The sequence below is a fragment of the Pleurodeles waltl genome, chromosome 4_2 (assembly GCF_031143425.1).
Source record: "Pleurodeles waltl isolate 20211129_DDA chromosome 4_2, aPleWal1.hap1.20221129, whole genome shotgun sequence".
NCBI classification, from domain to species: Eukaryota; Metazoa; Chordata; class Amphibia; order Caudata; family Salamandridae; genus Pleurodeles; species Pleurodeles waltl.
In genome coordinates, this window is record NC_090443.1 from 1,069,968,043 (window position 1) to 1,069,988,378 (window position 20,336).

Below are 20,336 nucleotides of genomic sequence, written 5' to 3' on the forward strand. Positions count from 1 at the left end.
GCATTCCACTTTTGGAGTATATGGTTTGTGTTGCCCCTATCCCTATGTGTCCCCATTGCATCCTATTGTAACTATACATTGTTTGCACTGTTTTCTAATACTATTACTGCATATTTTGGTATTGTGTACATATATCTTGTGTATATTTGCTATCCTCATACTGAGGGTACACTCTGAGATACTTTGGCATATTGTCATAAAAATAAAGTACCTTTATTTTTAGTATATCTGTGTATTGTGTTTTCTTATGATATTGTGCAAGTGACACTAGTGGTACTGTAGGAGCTTCACTCGTCTCCTAGTTCAGCCTAAGCTGCTCTGCTAAGCTACCATTATCTAACAGCCTATGCTGCTAGACACCCTATACACTAATAAGGGATAACTGGGCCTGGTGCAAGGTGCAAGTACCCCTTGGTACTCACTACAAGCCAGTACAGCCTCCTACACCATCACATAAGGGATGCTGCTATTCCACAGGATGTAGGCGTCATGCACAGAGCCAGGGAACATAGCATTTACCTGCAAGATGTACTGGTCTGCCAAACATACCATCTGTGCATTCATGGAATGATAACTCTTCCGGTTCCTGTACACCTGTTCACTCCTGTGGGGGGGGACCAGAGCTACATGGGTCACATCAATGGCACCTATGATGTTGGGGATATGTCCCAGGGCATAGAAGTCACCTTTAACTGTAGCCAAATCCTCCACCTGAAGGAAAATGATGTATCTCTTTATGTGTTTCAGCAGGGCAGACAACACTCTGGACAACACGTTGGAAAACATAGGCTGGGACATCCCTGATGCCATGGCCACTGTTGTTTGAAATGACCCACTTGCTAGGAAATGGAGCACTGATAGCACCTGCACTTGAGGGGGGATTCCTGTGGGATGGCGGATTGGTGACATAAGGTCTGGCTCCAACTGGGTACACAGTTCCTGGATTGTGGCACGGTCAAACCTGTAGGTGATGATTAAATGTCGCTCCTCCATTGTCAACAGGTCCACCAGCGGTCGGTACACCGGAGGATTCCGCCATCTCCTCACATGTCCCAGCTGACGGTGCCTAGGAAGGACAAAAGCGACCATAGAGTCAAGCAATTCAGAGGTATGTACCCACAGCTACACAGAACACGAAACAAATTCCAAAATGTTGTATGTATGTGTGTTGAGTCCAGGCCTCGGTATGTGTGACGCAGTTGAAAATGAAGCCATGTGGGCCCCTGAAATGGCGGCTGCCTGACCTCTAAAGTGGGACAATGGGATGTGAGTTAACTGCGCAGGCGGTAGGCAGTCGGAGACCACGGCGCAATGCTGCATTGGTTAACATTGGACCCTAGGATTCCCGGGAGCCAATGAGGAAGTGCGCCAGCGGTGATGATACGCACCGCCGCGGACGTCACCGCCATTTTCTATGTGTGCAATCACTCGATACCTGATCTTCGACAGGAGAGGACCTACACTGCAAGTGCTGCTGTGACCTCGGTCTGGAAGAGACAATGGCACGTGCATCTGGGGAAAGGGCCCCTGCCTTCACTGCACAGGAGTTGGAGAAGCTCATGGACGGTGTCCTCCCCCAGTACACGTTACTCTACGGTCCTCCAGACCAACAGGTGAGTACATAGGGTGCAAGTTGTAAGGGCTATGCCTGGGTGGAGAGGACTGGATGTAAGAAGGAAGGGGGCAGAGTTCTGCGACCATGAATGAGTGTGAATGCATCTGCCCCATGGCAAGGGCAGGGATGTGGGCCACTCACTTCGACCGTGCAGTTGGTAATGACTTCTCTTCTTCCCCTGTACATGTCATGTAGGTCAGCGCCCACCAAAAGAAAGATATTTGGCTTGCCATCGCCAAGGACGTCCAGACCCTGGGGGTCCACCAGAGACAGAGCACCCACTGCCGTAAAAGATGGGAGGACATTCGCCGCTGGAGCAAGAAGATGGCGGAGGCTCAGCTGGGGATGGCCTACCAACGTGGGCTCGTCGCACCATGACCCCCCTGATGTTCCAGATCCTGGCGGTGGCCTACCCTGAGTTCGATGGGCGCTTGAGGGCATCACAGCAGTACACTCTCATTCTGCTGGGTTTGGGTGGTGGAGGAGGGCTGTGGGTTTCCCTAGGCCAGGGCGAGTTCCGTAGGCTAGGCCGCTCCGTAATGCAGGCCATGTGGCACTCCACCCCACCTCTGTAGAGTGCCAAGTACAGGTATACATGCCCCTGTGTCATCTATGTGTGCAGATGTCCACCGTAGCCATGTAGGCCATATCCCAGGAACTGCATCTGTAGAGGCCAAGAGAGCCCTTCCTATCAGATAACTTACCTCCTGTTTGAGGGTTTCCAGTTTAGTCATTGGGGCTCTGGAGTAGTGTTTCTTCACTGATAGGAGTAACTCTGCTCGTCTCGCATAATCTAATGTATCAAAGATAACTACACCTCCACCTTTATTGGGAGGTTTAATCGTGATACGGGGGTGCTGTTGCAAGGATTAAAGGGCATTCCTCTGATCATATGTTAGATTGTTCTGGGGTGTGACCGGATGCCTAAGGATTTTCTGCATGTCCATCTCTACAATATTCTCAATGAATTCCACCTCCTTTCCCACTTGTGCTAGGGATGGGGTGAACAAAGATTTAGGGGGTCATTTTGACCTCGGCGGTCTTTTTTGAAGACCACCGAGGGACCGCCGTGCGGAAGACCGCCATTGGTGACGGTTTGCCGCTCGGCCTATTATGACCGTTGGCAGCTCTCCGTCCTTTTACTGATGGAGAGCCGCCAGCATCCATACTGGTGGGAGGTGGGGAAGTGGAGGTTGCTCCACCTCCACTGCCACGCCAACAGAACACCGCCCATCCTGTGATTCGCCGTGGCGGTGTTCTGTTGGCAGTGTGGTGTCAGCGGAGCTGCCCCCATGGCTCCCCTCCCCTCCTGGAGGATCGTCGGACCAGGTAAGTCGATCGTCCGTGAGGGGAGGGGGATGGGTGGGTGTTGTGTGTATGTCGAGGGGGTGTGTGAGTGCGTGTATGCCTGCAGGGGTGTTGTGTGTATGGGAATGAGTGTGTGTATGTCTGTGGGTATGTCTGTATGGATGTGTGCGTGTATGTTTGAATGTGGGTGTGCGTGTATGACTTTGTGTGTGGATGTAGGCATGTATGTTGGCGTGTGTGCGTGTAAGTATGTAGGTGCTGCCTGCGTGCGTGTCGTGTGGGGTATGGGTGAAGTGATGTTGGGGATCGGGGTGGGGAGGGGGGCCCTGCCACCTTTGGGGGGTGGCAGGGGTGGTGGTGGGGGTACGGGAGGGAGTTGGGGTGGGGGAGACCCCTATCAGTGCCAGGGAAGGAATTCCCTGGCACTGATGGTGCTTACCGCCAAGGATTTCATGGCAGTTCAAACTGTAGGAAATCCACGGCGGTAAGCCGGGTCTAAATACCGCCGGCGGTATAGTGGCGGCCCCCGGGCTGGAGACCCAGGTCTCCAGCCCGGCGGCCGTCTCCGCCCTGGCGTGCGGAATGGAGAACCGGCGGATGACCATGGTGGTAACCGCCATGGTCATAATTCCACAGAGTAAGACCGCCAGCCTGTTGGCGGTCTTACCGCCGGTTCTCCGCCTTCTGCCAGGGTTGTAATGACCCCCTTAGTTTTGAGCCCCGAAATGTTATGCCCATCATTCCTATAATCCCGTCCTTCAAACATGGTAGTCTGGCGGTTCCACCGCCAAACTCGTAATGAGGCCCATAGACTGTTTTCTCATAGTCGCTCTCTCTCATAGCCTTCTCACCTGGTATTGATGCTCATCTTCAGAAGTGGAATATATCAAGATGTCATTCATTTACACTTTGGCACATTGGTCGATGAATTCTTTCAATACATTACTTATGAAGTACTGAAATGCTGCTGGTGTATTACAAAGGCCATAGGGCATCACCTGGTATTCAAAAAGCCCATACTTCATTCTGAAACCGGTCTTCTACTCGTCCCCTTCATGTATTCTTATGAGATTATGGGGGTCATTACAACCCTGGCGGACGGTGTTAAAGCGGCGGTAATACCGCAAACAGGCCGGCGGTAAAAAAAAGGGAATTATGACCGTGGCGGAAACCGCCAACATAGACAGCCACTTTAACACTCCGACCGCCACGGCGGTACAAACAAACAGCGCGGCAGTCACAGCGAACAGACAGGCGGAAGACAAAGTACCGCCCACAATATTACAACAGGCCAATCCGCCACCTTTTCCGGGGCGGATTCACCGTGGATAAAAACACGGCAGAAACAGCCTTTCCAATGGGAAAACGTTCACCTTAACAAACTCCACGAGGAAGGAGGGCACCATGGAGCCGGAACTCAAAATACTCCCTGCGATTGGGTTCCTGCTCCTCTACCAACATCAGCAACGGCGGCGCCGAAGACAACGGTGAGTACTGCACCTACGACATAGGGGAGGGGGAGGCAAAAGCCAGAGACACACACACGCAACACCCCCACCCCGACCCTCACCCACTACAACACACACACCAATGCATTTCAAAACATCACAGTAACAACCCCCAACCCCCCTGGAAGAATGCAAAGACAAAAGGAAATGAGTGCAACCATTGTAATGTAGCACAATACAGTAAGTCAATATATAAAGAAATATATACAAATGCCCAAAATATACATCACGATCAGTAGTGCAGGTATGCACCATCCAATGTCCGTGGACCACTGGGCCCAAAATGTATGGGCGAGGCCCACACACGATACCTGTCCTGAAACGGAGAGAACACTGCAGGGGCATCAGATAGAAATACAACAGGCACCTCAGGGGGAAGGGGGGGGCACCACAGCCGGATGACAGCACCACGCCAGATCCACGACGGGGCTCCATGCCCGTTGATGTATCCTGGGGAGTGCAAAGCCACAGTCTCTCAAGTCTCTACAGTGGGTGGTTTGCCCACTGTACCATCCTGGGAAGTGCAAAGCTACAGTCTCTCAAGTCTCTACAGTGGGTGGTTTGCCCACTGTACCATCCTGGGGAGTGCAAAGCCACAGTCTCTCAAGTCTCTACAGTGGGTGGTTTGCCCACTGTACCATCCTGGGGAGTGCAAAGCCACAGTCTCTCAAGTCACTACAGTGGGTGGTTTGCCCACTGTACCATCCTGGGGAGTGCAAAGCCACAGTCTCTCAAGTGGATGCCTTTCTCCACTGGTTCTGGAGGGGGACTGGTGCCCAGAGTGCTTCATCCTGTTAAGGACTGAGGTAGTGGATGCCTTTCTCCACTGGTTCTGGAGGGGGACTGGTGCCCAGAATGCATCACTCTCCCTGTGACAGTCCCAATTCCGTCACTGCCCCTGCCGCACATGGGCTAGCGATGCCAAAGTTGGCGGTGCTTGCCCTGTTCAGCGGTGCTTGCCATGGCGGTCTTTGCCCAGTTCAGCGGTGCTTGCCCTGTTCAGCGGTGCTTGACCTGTTCAACGGTGCTTGCCCTGTTCAGCAGGGCTTGCCCTGTTCAGCGGTGCTTGCCATGGCGGTCTTTGCCCAGTTCAGCGGTGCTTGCCCTGTTCAGCAGTGCTTGACCTGTTCAGCGGTGCTTGCCCTGTTCAGCGGTGCTTGCCATGGTGGTCTTTGCCCTGTTCAGCGGTGCTTGACTTTGCTGTCTCTGACCTGTGCAGCGGTGTGTGCCATGGCGGTCCCTCATTGCCCAGCGGGGCTGTGGCTGCTGGGGCCCTCCTGGGCACTGACTCCGGCGGTGGTCTCCTGACCAGTGACGATTGTGCTGCCCACCTGGACACTGACTCCGGCGGTGGTCTCCTGACCAGTGATGATGGGGCTGGCGGTGGCGTCCTGGGCAGCGGGGATGGTGGCGGCCTTCTCCGCGTGCTACTCTTCCCAGACTTTGGCGCTTTCTTCTGCCCTTCCCCACCTTGGGAGGAGTCACAGCTGACTCAACACTCCCCCCGGGACCCTTGTGAGCGCCTTTGCCGGCAGGAGTCTTCACCCTCTCCCGTCGGGCACTGTCCAACTTCTGGTGCTTCACAGGTGGGGGACTGGCTGTGCTTTGGCTCCGTGTCACACTGGCTGCCCTGGTGCCGGTGCACTCCACATACTTCTAACAGGCACCACTGGTACCGGACTTTTTTTGGCTGAGGTGCTACTACGGGACCTATGAACTGGAGGGGGGGGTGGTGGGAAAGAGGTCAACGTTGCTCAGGAAAAGTTTCTGACGAACACAGGGACGGGTAGCTGGAGGGGGTCTGGGAGTGGAGGAAGAGGAGGTGGTTGTAGGAGGTGTAACTTTTGATGATTTGGGTGCAGGTGCATGTTCTGGAGGCTGTTGTGAGGTGGATGGATGTTGGGTGTGTGTGTGCCCGCGTTTGTGTACTTTGGGAGGGGGCGTCACAGACACACTTGGAGAGGACACAGGGGACGTGTAAATGGTAGTGGGGGTGGTGAGTGCAGGTGAGCGGGGTGTGGTGCTGGGTGTTCTGGTGCGAGTCCAAGTGGCTGTGGTGGTAGTGCATGCAGGTGAGAGTGTAGACGAGACTGGGAGGGAGGAGGGAGACGAGGAGGAGGGGGACACAGTGGAGCCTGTGGGATGTTTGGTGCCTATGTTTGCCTGAGCTGCCCTTGTGTGTTGAGATGTGTGCAGGCTGGTCTGATGGTGTGCTTGGGATAGGTTGAGGTACAAGGGAGTGGGTATCGGTGGAGGAAGTTGGAGGGAGGAGGCTAGACACAGGGACAATGGCTGCCATCAGTGCTGAGGCCAGAGATTGCAGGGTTCGATGATGGGCAGCCTGACCAGAATTTATGCCCTCCAGGAATGCATTAGTGTGTTGCAACTCCCTCTCTACACCCTGGATGGCATTCACAATGGCAGACTGCCCAACAGTGAGTGACCTGAGGAGGTCAATGGCCTCCTCACTGAGGGCAGCAGAGGTGACAGGGGCTGAGGTGCCTGGGATGAAGGTGATGCCCACCCTCCTGGGTGAGCGGGCACGGGGCGAAGGCTGAGGGGCTGCTGGGAGGGCGGTGCTGGTAGGAGGGGTGGCGGCTGTACCTGTTGAAGTGGGGGGCACAGATGGTGCCGCCACCACAAGGGAGCTCCCATCGGAGGACGAGTCCGTGTCGCTGGTTGCTGATCCGGTGACTGCCGTGAAGCTCCCCCGTGGTGTGTTCCTCCATGGCCATGCAGCCCCCTCGTGCTCCGGTGCCACTGTACCTCCACCTGATGATGCTGATGCACAAAAGAACAAGGAGAGCAAAAAAAGGGGGTGGGAAACAGAAGAAAGACAGGTTGAGTGCATGGCTTACCGCTACCGTTGGCAGACAATACAGACACAGCAGCCCCCTGCACTACGCCGCTCTCTTGGCCTCTACAGATGCAGTTCCTGGGATATGGCTACATGGCTACGGTGGTGTAGGAGGCTGGACTGGCTTGTAGTGAGTACCAAGGGGTACTTGCACCTTGCACCAGGCCCAGTTATCCCTTATTAGTGTATAGGGTGTCTAGCAGCTTAGGCTGATAGATAATGGTAGCTTAGCAGAGCAGCTTAGGCTGAACTAGGAGACGTGTGAAGCTACTACAGTACCACTTAGTGTCATATGCACAATATCATAAGAAAACACAATACACAGTTATACTAAAAATAAAGGTACTTTATTTTTATGACAATATGCCAAAGTATCTTAGAGTGTACCCTCAGTGAGAGGATAGGAAATATACACAAGATATATATACACAATAGCAAAAATATGCAGTATAGTCATAGAAAACAGTGCAAACAATGTATAGTTACAATAGGATGCAATGGGGAAACATAGGGATAGGGGCAACACAAACCATATACTCCAGAAGTGGAATGCGAACCACGAATGGACCCCAAACCTATGTGACCTTGTAGAGGGTCGCTGGGACTATTAGAAAATAGTGAGAGTTAGAAAAATAACCCTCCCCAAGACCCTGAAAAGTGAGTGCAAAGTGCACTGAAGTTCCCCTAAGGACAAAATAGTCGTGTTAGAGGGAGAATGCAAGGAAAACACAAATCAGCAATGCAACAACGATGGATTCCTGACTGAGGGTACCTGTGGAACAAGGGGACCAAGTCCAAAAGTCACAAGCAGCTCGGAGATGGGCAGATGCCCAAGAAATGCCAGCGGTTGGTGCAAAGAAGCTCTTACTAGGCTGAAGAACTGTGAATACTGCAGGAACGACAAGGGCTAGAGACTTCCCCTTTGGAGGATGGATCCCCCACGCCTTGGAGAGTCGTGCAGAAGTGTTTTCCCGCCGGATGGACGCCAAAAAGCCTTGCTACACGCAAATCGTGCGTTTGGCGTTTTTGGACGTTGCTGGGGCCCAGGAGGGACCAGGAGGTCGCAAATTGGACCTGCAGAGAGAGGGGACGTCGAGCAAGACAAAGAGCCCTCACTGAAGCAGGTAGCACCCGGAGAAGTGCCAGAAACAGGCACTACGAGGATGCGTGAAACGGTGCTCGCCGAAGTTGCACAAAGGAGTCCCACGTCGCCGGAGACCAACTTAGAAAGTCGTGCAATGCAGGTTAGAGTGCCGTGGACCCAGGCTTGGCTGTGCACGAAGGATTTCTGCCGGAAGTGCACAGGGGCCGGAGTAGCTTGCAAAGTCGCGGTTCCCAGCAATGCAGCCCAGCGAGGTGAGGCAAGGACTTACCTCCACCAAACTTGGGCTGAAGAGTCACTGGACTGTAGGGGTCACTTGGACGGTGTCGCTGGATTCGAGGGACCTCGCTCGTCGTGCTGAGAGGAGACCCAAGGGACTGGTAATGCAGCTTTTTGGTGCCTGCGGTTGCAGGGGGAAGATTCCGTCGACCCACGGGAGATTTCTTCGGAGCTTCTGGTGCAGAGAGGAGGCAGACTACCCCTACAGCATGCACAAGCAGGAAAACAGTCGAGAAGGCGGCAGGATCAGCGTTACAGAGTTGCAGTAGTCGTCTTTGCTACTATGTTGCAGGTTTGCAGGCTTCCAGCGCGGTCAGCGGTCGATTCCTTATCAGAAGGTGAAGAGGGAGATGCAGAGGAACTCGGCTGAGCTCATGCATTCGTTATCTAAAGTTTCCCCAGAGACAGAGACCCTAAATAGCCAGAAAAGAGGGTTTGGCTACCTAGGAGAGAGGAAAGGCTACTAACACCTGAAGGAGCCTATCACAAGGAGTCTCTGACGTCACCTGGTGGCACTGGCCACTCAGAGCAGTCCAGTGTGCCAGCAGCACCTCTGTTTCCAAGATGGCAGAGGTCTGGAGCACACTGGAGGAGCTCTGGACACCTCCCAGGGGAGGTGCAGGTCAGGGGAGTGGTCACTCCCCTTTCCTTTGTCCAGTTTCGCGCCAGAGCAGGGGCTAAGGGGTCCCTGAACCGGTGTAGACTGGCTTATGCAGAATTGGGCACATCTGTGCCCAACAAAGCATTTCCAGAGGCTGGGGGAGGCTACTCCTCCCCTGCCTTCACACCATTTTCCAAAGGGAGAGGGTGTCACACCCTCTCTCAGAGGAAGTTCTTTGTTCTGCCATCCTGGGCCAGGCCTGGCTGGACCCCAGGAGGGCAGCTGCCTGTCTGAGGGGTTGGCAGCAGCAGCAGCTGCAGAGAAACCCCAGGAAGGGCAGTCTGGCAGTACCAGGGTCTGTGCTACAGACCACTGGGATCATGGAATTGTACCAACAGTGCCAGGATGGCATAGAGGGGGCAATTCCATGATCATAGACATGTTACATGGCCATATTCGGAGTTACCATGGTGAAGCTACATATAGGTAGTGACCTATATGTAGTGCACGCGTGTAATGGTGTCCCCGCACTCACAAAGTTCAGTGAATTGGCTCTGAACAATGTGGGGGCACCTTGGCTAGTGCCAGGGTCCCCTCACACTAAGTAACTTTGCACCTAACCTTTACCAGGTAAAGGTTAGACATATAGGTGACTTATAAGTTACTTAAGTGCAGTGTAAAATGGCTGTGAAATAACGTGGACGTTATTTCACTCAGGCTGCAGTGGCAGGCCTGTGTAAGAATTGTCAGAGCTCCCTATGGGTGGCAAAAGAAATGCTGCAGCCCATAGGGATCTCCTGGAACCCCAATACCCTGGGTACCTCAGTACCATATACTAGGGAATTATAAGGGTGTTCCAGTAGGCCAACGTAAATTGGTAAAAATGGTCACTAGCCTGTCAGTGACAATTTGGAAAGAAATGAGAGAGCATAACCACTGAGGTTCTGATTAGCAGAGCCTCAGTGAGACAGTTAGTCACTACACAGGTAACACATTCAGGCACACTTATGAGCACTGGGGCCCTGGGTTACCACGGTCCCAGTGACACATACAACTAAAACAACATATATACAGTGAAAAATGGGGGTAACATGCCAGGCAAGATGGTACTTTCCTACACAACCCCCCCCCAAACGAAGGACAATAAGACTAGCCATTACCTGATGAGTCTTCATTGTCTAAGTGGAAATATCTGGAGAGTCCATCTGCATTGGAGTGGCTACTCCCAGGTCTACGTTCCACTGTATAGTCCATTCCCTGTAGGGATATGGACCACCTCAACAATTTAGGATTTTCACCTTTCATTTGTTTTAGCCAAAGTAGAGGTTTGTGGTCTGTCTGAACAATGAAGTGAGTGCCAAACAGGTATGGCCTCAACTTCTTCAGAGCCCAGACCACAGCAAAGGCCTCCCTCTCAATGGCAGACCAACGCTTTTCTCTAGGGGTCAACCTTCTACTAATAAAAGCAACAGGTTGATCCTGGCCCTCAGAATTAAGTTGTGATAGGACTGCCCCTACTCCTAATTCAGATGCATCAGTTTGGACATAGAATTTTTTAGAGTAACAAGGGCTTTTCAGGACAGGTGCAGAGCACATGGCCTGCTTCAGCTCCTCAAAAGCTTTCTGACAGTTTGCTGTTCATAATACCTTTTTAGGCATTTTCTTGGATGTGAGGTCATTAAGAGGGGCTGCAATGGAGCCATAGTTCTTAATGAACCTCCTGTAATACCCAGTGAGGCCTAGGAAGGCTCTCACCTGAGTCTGAGTGGTAGGGGGAACCCAATCAATAATAGTTTGGATTTTCCCCTGAAGTGGTGCAATCTGTTCCCCACCAACAAGGTGTCCCAGATAAACCACCTTACCCTGCCCTATCTGGCACTTTGAAGCCTTGATAGTGAGGCCTGCCTTTTGCAGGGCCTCCAAAACTTTCCAAAGGTGGACCAGGTGATCATCCCAGCTGGAGCTAAAGACAGCTATATCATCCAAATATGCTGCACTGAAAGCTTCCAGCCCTTGCAGGACTGTGTTCACCAACCTCTGAAAAGTGGCAGGTGCATTTTTCAAACCAAAAGGCATTACAGTAAACTGGTAATGTCCTCCAATGGTAGAAAATGCAGTCTTAGGTTTAGCATCTTCTGACATTTTGATCTGCCAATACCCTGCAGTCAAATCAAAAGTGCTTAGATACTTGGCAGATGCCAGTGTATCTATTAGCTCATCTGCCCTGGGTAAAGGGTGAGCATCAGTTTTGGTTACCAAGTTGAGACCTCTATAGTCTACACAAAACCTCATTTCCTTCTTTCCATCTTTAGAATTGGGTTTTGGTACCAGTACCACAGGAGAAGCCCATGGACTGTCAGAGTGCTCAACCACTCCTAGTTCCAACATCTTCTGAACTTCTTGCTTTATGCAGTCCCTGACATGGTCAGGCTGCCTATAGATCTTACTTTTGACAGGTAAACTGTCTCCAGTATCTATAGTGTGCTCACACCAAGAAGTGGTGCCTGGCACAATGGAGAAGAGTTCTGAAAATTGTCCTAGGAGATTTATGCAATTATCTTTCTGCTCAGCAGTAAGACAATCAGCCAAAACTACACCTTCCGCAAGAGCATCTTGTTCTGTGGAAGAGAAGAGATCAGGTAGAGGATCACTGTCTTCTTCCTGTCCCTCATCTGTTGCCATGAGCAGGGTGAGATCAGCCCTGTCATAGTAGGGTTTCAGGCGGTTGACATGGAGCACCCTAAGGGGACTCCTGGCAGTGCCTAAGTCAACCAAGTAGGTGACTTCACCCTTCTTTTCAACAATTGTGTGGGGTCCACTCCATTTATCTTGGAGTGCTCTTGGGGCCACAGGCTCCAAGACCCACACTTTCTGCCCTGGTTGGTACTGAACCAAAACAGCCTTCTGATCATGCCATTGCTTCTGGAGCTCTTGGCTGGCCTGAAGGTTTTTACTGGCCTTTTTCATGTACTCAGCCATCCTTGATCTGAGGCCAAGTACATAATCCACAATATCCTGCTTAGGAGCTTTTAAAGGTTGTTCCCAACCCTCCTTTACAAGTGTGAGTGGACCCCTAACAGGGTGTCCAAAAAGAAGTTCAAAGGGGCTGAAGCCCACTCCTTTCTGGGGTACCTCCCTGTAGGCAAAAAGGAGGCATGGTAGAAGGATATCCCATCTCCTGCGGAGTTTTTCAGGGAGTCCCATAATCATGCCTTTGAGAGTTTTATTAAATCTCTCCACCAGTCCATTTGTTTGTGGATGATAGGGTGTTGTGAACTTGTAAGTTACACCACACTCCTTCCACATGGCCTTTAAGTATGCAGACATGAAATTGCTTCCTCTGTCTGATACTACTTCCTTTGGGAAGCCCACCCTGGAAAATATTCCCAGGAGGGCCTTTGCCACTGCAGGAGCTGTAGTGGTCCTTAAAGGAATTGCTTCAGGATATCTTGTGGCATGGTCCACTACCACCAAGATAAACCTATTGCCTGAAGCAGTAGGAGGGTCAAGGGGGCCAACTATGTCAACCCCTACCCTTTCAAAGGGAACCCCAACCACAGGCAGTGGGATAAGGGGTGCCTTTGGAGTGCCACCTGTCTTGCCACTGGCTTGACAGGTTTCACAGGACTTACAAAATTCTTTTGTGTCCTCAGACATCCTAGGCCAATGAAACAGTGGTACCAATCTGTCCCAAGTTTTCATTTGACCCAGGTGCCCAGCTAAGGGAATGTCATGTGCCAGTGTTAGGAGGAACTTTCTGTACTCCTGAGGAATCACTAATCTCCTGGCAGCTCCAGGTTTAGGATCCCTATGCTCAGTGTACAAGAGGTTGTCCTCCCAGTAAACTCTGTGTGAGTCACTGACATCCCCATTAGCCTGTTTGACAGCTTGCTGTCTGAGACCCTCTAATGTGGGACAGGTTTGCTGTGCCACACTCAGCTCCTCTCTGGCAGGCCCCCCTTCACCCAAAAGCTCAGCAGTGTCTGCTTCCAGCTCCTCTGGTGTAGGTTCTGCACAGGGAGGGAATTCTTCTTCCTCAGAAGTAGAATCCACTGTAGAGGGAGGGATAGTAGGAAGTGGTTTGCTTCTACTAGCCCTAGCTTTAGGGAGCACTTGGTCCATTGTTCCAGGATCCAAGCTTCCCTGTCCTTTTTGCTTTTTGGCCTGAGCCCTTGTCAAAGCAAAAAAATGCCCTGGGATGCCCAGCATTGCTGCATGGGCCTCCAACTCCACATCTGACCAAGCTGATGTCTCCAAATCATTCCCTAATAGACAGTCTACAGGTAAATCTGAAGCTACCACAACTTTCTTTGGACCAGATACCCCCGCCCAGTTGAGATTTACAACAGCCATGGGGTGGCTTTGTGTTATGTTGTGAGCATCGGTTACTTGGTACTGGTGTCCAAGTATGTGTTGTTCAGGGTGCACCAGTTTCTCAATCACCATTGTGACACTGGCACCTGTGTCCCTGTAGGCCTGGACCTCAACACCATTTATTAGGGTTAGTTGCTTGTACTTCTCCAAGTTATGGGGGCAAGCAAACAAAGTGGCTAAGTCAATAGCCCCTTCAGAGACTAAAGTAGCCTCTGTGGTCTCCCTAATCAGACCAACCCCAACTAAATTACCAAAAGTGAGCCCAGCTACTCCCTTGGATTGGCTATTAGTAGGTTTGCTCCCACCACCACTGCTATTAGTAGGGACACTAGGTGTAGCAGTAGGGGTTGTAGTGGTAGGAGCTGTGGTGCCTTTCTTTGGACAACTGGGATCTGTTGTCCAATGGCCTTTTATTTTACATAAATAGCACCATGGTTTCTTTTCCTTGTTCTGATTAAAGGAGGATTTGGGCCCACCACCCCCACCAGAGTGTTTTTGTGGGCCTGATGAAGACTCATTTTTAGATTTGTCCCCACCCTTGTCAGAAGACTTACCATCCTTCTTTTTGTTGCCATCTTTGTCACCCCCTGTATGAACTTTTCTGTTCACTCTTGTTCTGACCCATTTGTCTGCCTTCTTTCCCAATTCTTGGGGAGAGGTCAGATCAGAGTCCACCAAGTACTGGTGCAACAAATCAGACACACCATTATTAAGAATATGCTCTCTCAGGATCAAGTTATACAGGCTGTCATAATCAGTAACTTTACTGCCATGTAACCACCCCTCCAAGGCCTTCACTGCCTGGTCAATGAAATCAACCCAGTCTTGTGAAGACTCCTTTTTGGTATCGCTGAACTTTATCCTGTACTGTTCAGTGGTTAAGCCATAACCATCCAGGAGTGCATTCTTAAGAACTTGGAAATTGTTAGCATCATTTTCTTTTACAGTAAGGAGCCTATCCCTACCTTTTCCAGTAAATGATAGCCATAGGATAGCAGCCCACTGCTTTTGAGGGACATCCTGTACAGCACAGGCCCTCTCAAGTGCAGCAAACCACTTGTTAATGTCATCCCCCTCCTTGTAAGGGGGAACTATCTTATGCAGATTCCTGGAATCATGCTCTTTTGCAGGATGACTATGGGGAATACTGCTGCTGCCACCATGGGTATCTAAACCCATTTTCTGTCTTTCCCTCTCTATTTCTAAAGACTGTCTATCCAAATCCAGCTGTTGCTTCTTGAGCTTCAGTCTGGTTTGTTCCACTCTCAATCTATTGAGCTCCCTTTCTAACAATCTGTCATCAGGGTGGGTGGGAGGGACATTTCTAGATACAGAGGTATGATGGGAATGAACAGAAGGAGACCTGTCCCTTACCAAGGGCACCCTAACAGCTTGGCTACCAGCATAATGTGAGAGCACATCATCAGTATGATGTGATTCAACCTCTGTACCAACTATGCTAGACTGTCTAGTAATGGGCAGGCTGAGAAGTTTCTTTCCTGAACCTTTTCCTGGGGGAGTCCCTGGATCAGATTGAGAACCATTAGCTACTTTTTCTACAGATTGGGCACTTATGGCCTTATCCTGTACTCTAAGCATATTAATTAACAGTTCTAAGGAAGGATTCTTCCCTACACTCAAACCTCTCTCTATGCAGAGACTCCTTGCTCCTTTCCAGCTAAGGTGATCATATGCCAGTTTGGACAGTTCAACTTTTTGGCCTGTGCCAGACATTTTTTAGAGAGAGTTAAAGTGATAGCAAAAGATAAAAAAGTTTTCAGAACTTTTTGGAAAGACAGAAAAAAACTTTTTAAACTTTTAAGAACTTTTTGAAAGTTTAGAAGTACTTTTCAGCACTTAGAAAAGAGTGAAAAGAGGAAATGCAAAACTTTTTGGCTATGTGTATATACACTGACCTTGTTTTGTATATTTTTCTCTTATGAAAAGTACAATGACAAGAGTGGTAAGTAGTCTCAAAGCACTTATCCCACCGCTGCACAACCAATGTAGGAGGCTGGACTGGCTTGTAGTGAGTACCAAGGGGTACTTGCACCTTGCACCAGGCCCAGTTATCCCTTATTAGTGTATAGGGTGTCTAGCAGCTTAGGCTGATAGATAATGGTAGCTTAGCAGAGCAGCTTAGGCTGAACTAGGAGACGTGTGAAGCTACTACAGTACCACTTAGTGTCATATGCACAATATCATAAGAAAACACAATACACAGTTATACTAAAAATAAAGGTACTTTATTTTTATGACAATATGCCAAAGTATCTTAGAGTGTACCCTCAGTGAGAGGATAGGAAATATACACAAGATATATATACACAATAGCAAAAATATGCAGTATAGTCTTAGAAAACAGTGCAAACAATGTATAGTTACAATAGGATGCAATGGGGAAACATAGGGATAGGGGCAACACAAACCATATACTCCAGAAGTGGAATGCGAACCACGAATGGACCCCAAACCTATGTGACCTTGTAGAGGGTCGCTGGGACTATTAGAAAATAGTGAGAGTTAGAAAAATAACCCTCCCCAAGACCCTGAAAAGTGAGTGCAAAGTGCACTAAAGTTCCCCTAAGGACAAAATAGTCGTGTTAGAGGGAGAATGCAAGGAAAACACAAATCAGCAATGCAACAACGATGGATTCCTGTCTGAGGGTACCTGTGGAACAAGGGGACCAAGTCCAAAAGTCACAAGCAGCTCGGAGATGGGCAGATGCCCAAGAAATGCCAGCGGTTGGTGCAAAGAAGCTCTTACTAGGCTGAAGAACTGTGAATACTGCAGGAACGACAAGGGCTAGAGACTTCCCCTTTGGAGGATGGATCCCCCACGCCTTGGAGAGTCGTGCAGAAGTGTTTTCCCGCCGGATGGACGCCAACAAGCCTTGCTACACGCAAATCGTGCGTTTGGCGTTTTTGGACGCTGCTGGGGCCCAGGATGGACCAGGAGGTCGCAAATTGGACCTGCAGAGAGAAGGGACGTCGAGCAAGACAAAGAGCCCTCACTAAAGCAGGTAGCACCCGGAGAAGTGCCAGAAACAGGCACTACGAGGATGCGTGAAACGGTGCTCGCCGAAGTTGCACAAAGGAGTCCCACGTCGCCGGAGACCAACTTAGAAAGTCGTGCAATGCAGGTTAGAGTGCCGTGGACCCAGGCTTGGCTGTGCACGAAGGATTTCCGCCGGAAGTGCACAGGGTCCGGAGTAGCTTGCAAAGTCGCGGTTCCCAGCAATGCAGCCCAGCGAGGTGAGGCAAGGACTTACCTCCACCAAACTTGGGCTGAAGAGTCACTGGACTGTGGGGGTCACTTGGACGGTGTCGCTGGATTCGAGGGACCTCGCTCGTCGTGCTGAGAGGAGACCCAAGGGACCGGTAATGCAGCTTTTTGGTGCCTGCGGTTGCAGGGGGAAGATTCCGTCGACCCACGGGAGATTTCTTCGGAGCTTCTGGTGCAGAGAGGAGGCAGACTACCCCCACAGCATGCACAAGCAGGAAAACAGTCGAGAAGGCGGCAGGATCAGCGTTACAGAGTTGCAGTAGTCGTCTTTGCTACTATGTTGCAGGTTTGCAGGCTTCCAGCGCGGTCAGCGGTCGATTCCTTATCAGAAGGTGAAGAGGGAGATGCAGAGGAACTCGGCTGAGCTCATGCATTCGTTATCTAAAGTTTCCCCAGAGACAGAGACCCTAAATAGCCAGAAAAGAGGGTTTGGCTACCTAGGAGAGAGGAAAGGCTACTAACACCTGAAGGAGCCTATCACAAGGAGTCTCTGACATCACCTGGTGGCACTGGCCACTCAGAGCAGTCCAGTGTGCCAGCAGCACCTCTGTTTCCAAGATGGCAGAGGTCTGGAGCACACTGGAGGAGCTCTGGACACCTCCCAGGGGAGGTGCAGGTCAGGGGAGTGGTCACTCCCCTTTCCTTTGTCCAGTTTCGCGCCAGAGCAGGGGCTAAGGGGTCCCTGAACCGGTGTAGACTGGCTTATGCAGAATTGGGCACATCTGTGCCCAACAAAGCATTTGCAGAGGCTGGGGGAGGCTACTCCTCCCCTGCCTTCACACCATTTTCCAAAGGGAGAGGGTGTCACACCCTCTCTCAGAGGAAGTTCTTTGTTCTGCCATCCTGGGCCAGGCCTGGCTGGACCCCAGGAGGGCAGCTGCCTGTCTGAGGGGTTGGCAGCAGCAGCAGCTGCAGAGAAACCCCAGGAAGGGCAGTCTGGCAGTACCAGGGTCTGTGCTACAGACCACTGGGATCATGGAATTGTACCAACAATGCCAGGATGGCATAGAGGGGGCAATTCCATGATCATAGACATGTTACATGGCCATATTCGGAGTTACCATGGTGAAGCTACATATAGGTAGTGACCTATATGTAGTGCACGCGTGTAATGGTGTCCCCGCACTCACAAAGTTCAGTGAATTGGCTCTGAACAATGTGGGGGCACCTTGGCTAGTGCCAGGGTGCCCTCACACTAAGTAACTTTGCACCTAACCGTTACCAGGTAAAGGTTAGACATATAGGTGACTTATAAGTTACTTAAGTGCAGTGTAAAATGGCTGTGAAATAACGTGGACGTTATTTCACTCAGGCTGCAGTGGCAGGCCTGTGTAAGAATTGTCAGAGCTCCCTATGGGTGGCAAAAGAAATGCTGCAGCCCATAGGGATCTCCTGGAACCCCAATACCCTGGGTACCTCAGTACCATATACTAGGGAATTATAAGGGTGTTCCAGTAAGCCAACGTAAATTGGTAAAAATGGTCACTAGCCTGTCAGTGACAATTTGGAAAGAAATGAGAGAGCATAACCACTGAGGTTCTGATTAGCAGAGCCTCAGTGAGACAGTTAGTCACTACACAGGTAACACATTCAGGCACACTTATGAGCACTGGGGCCCTGGGTTACCAGGGTCCCAGTGACACATACAACTAAAACAACATATATACAGTGAAAAATGGGGGTAACATGCCAGGCAAGATGGTACTTTCCTACAGGTGGACATCTGCACACATAGATGACACAGGGGCATGTATACCTGTACTTGGTACTCTACAGAGGTGGGGTGGAGTGCCACATGGCCTGCATTACGGAGGGGCCTAGCCTACGGAACTCGCCCTGGCCTAGGGAAACCCACAGCCCTCCTCCACCACCCAAACCCAGCAGAATGAGAGTGTACTGCTGTGATGCCCTCAAGCGCCCATCCAACTCAGGGTAGGCCACCGCCAGGATCTGGAACATCAGGGGGGTCATGGTGCGACGAGCCCAATTTGGGAGGCCATCCCCAGCTGAGCCTCCGCCATCTTCTTGCTCCAGCGGCGAATGTCCTCCCATCTTTTACGGCAGTGGGTGCTCTGTCTCTGGTGGACCCCCAGGGTCTGGACGTCCTTGGCGATGGCAAGCCAAATATCCTTCTTTTGGTGGGCGCTGACCTACATGACATGTACAGGGGAAGAAGAGAAGTCATTACCAACTGCACGGTCGAAGTGAGTGGCCCACATCCCTGCCCTTGCCATGTGGCACATGCATTCACACTCATTCATGGTCGCAGAACTCTGCCCCTTCCTTCTTACATCCAGTCCTCTCTACCCAGGCATAGCCCTTACAACTTGCACCCTATGTACTCACCTGTTGGTCTGGAGGACCGTAGAGTAACGTGTACTGGGGGAGGACACCGTCCATGAGCTTCTCCAACTCCTGTGCAGTGAAGGCAGGGGCCTTTTCCCCAGAAGCACGTGCCATTGTCTCTTCCAGACCGAGGTCACAGCAGCACTTGCAGTGTAGGTCCTCTCCTGTCGAAGATCAGGTATCGAGTGATTGCACACATAGAAAATGGCGGTGACGTCCGCGGCGGTGCGTATCATCACCGCTGGCGCACTTCCTCATTGGCTCCCGGGACCCCTAGGGTCCAATGTTAACCAATGCAGCATTGCGCCGTGGTCTCCGACTGCCTACCGCCTGCGCAGTTAAATCACATCCCATTGTCCCACTTTAGAGGTCAGGCAGCTGCCATTTCAGGGGCCCACATGGCTTCATTTTCAACTGCGTCACACATACCGAGGCCTGGACTCAACACACATACATACAACATTTTGGAATTTGTTTCGTGTTCTGTGTAGCTGTGGGTACATACCTCTGACTTGCTTGACTCTATGGTCGCTTTTGTCCTTCCTAGGCACCGTCAGCTGGGACATGTGAGGAGATGGCGGAATCCTCCGGTGTACCGACCGCTGGTGGACCTGTTGACAATGGAGGAGCGACATTTAATCATCACCTACAGGTTTGACCGTGCCACAATCCAGGAACTGTGTACCCAGTTGGAGCCAGACCTTATGTCACCAATCCGCCATCCCACAGGAATCCCCCCTCAAGTGCAGGTGCTATCGGTGCTCCATTTCCTAGCAAGTGGGTCATTTCAAACAACAGTGGCCATGGCATCAGGGATGTCCCAGCCTATGTTTTCCAACGTGTTGTCCAGAGTGTTGTCTGCCCTGCTGAAACACATAAAGAGCTACATAATTTTCCTTCAGGTGGAGGATTTGGCTACAGTTAAAGGTGACTTCTATGCCCTGGGACATATCCCCAACATCATAGGTGCCATTGATGTGACCCATGTAGCTCTGGTCCCCCCCCACAGGAGTGAACAGGTGTACAGGAACCGGAAGAGTTATCATTCCATGAATGTACA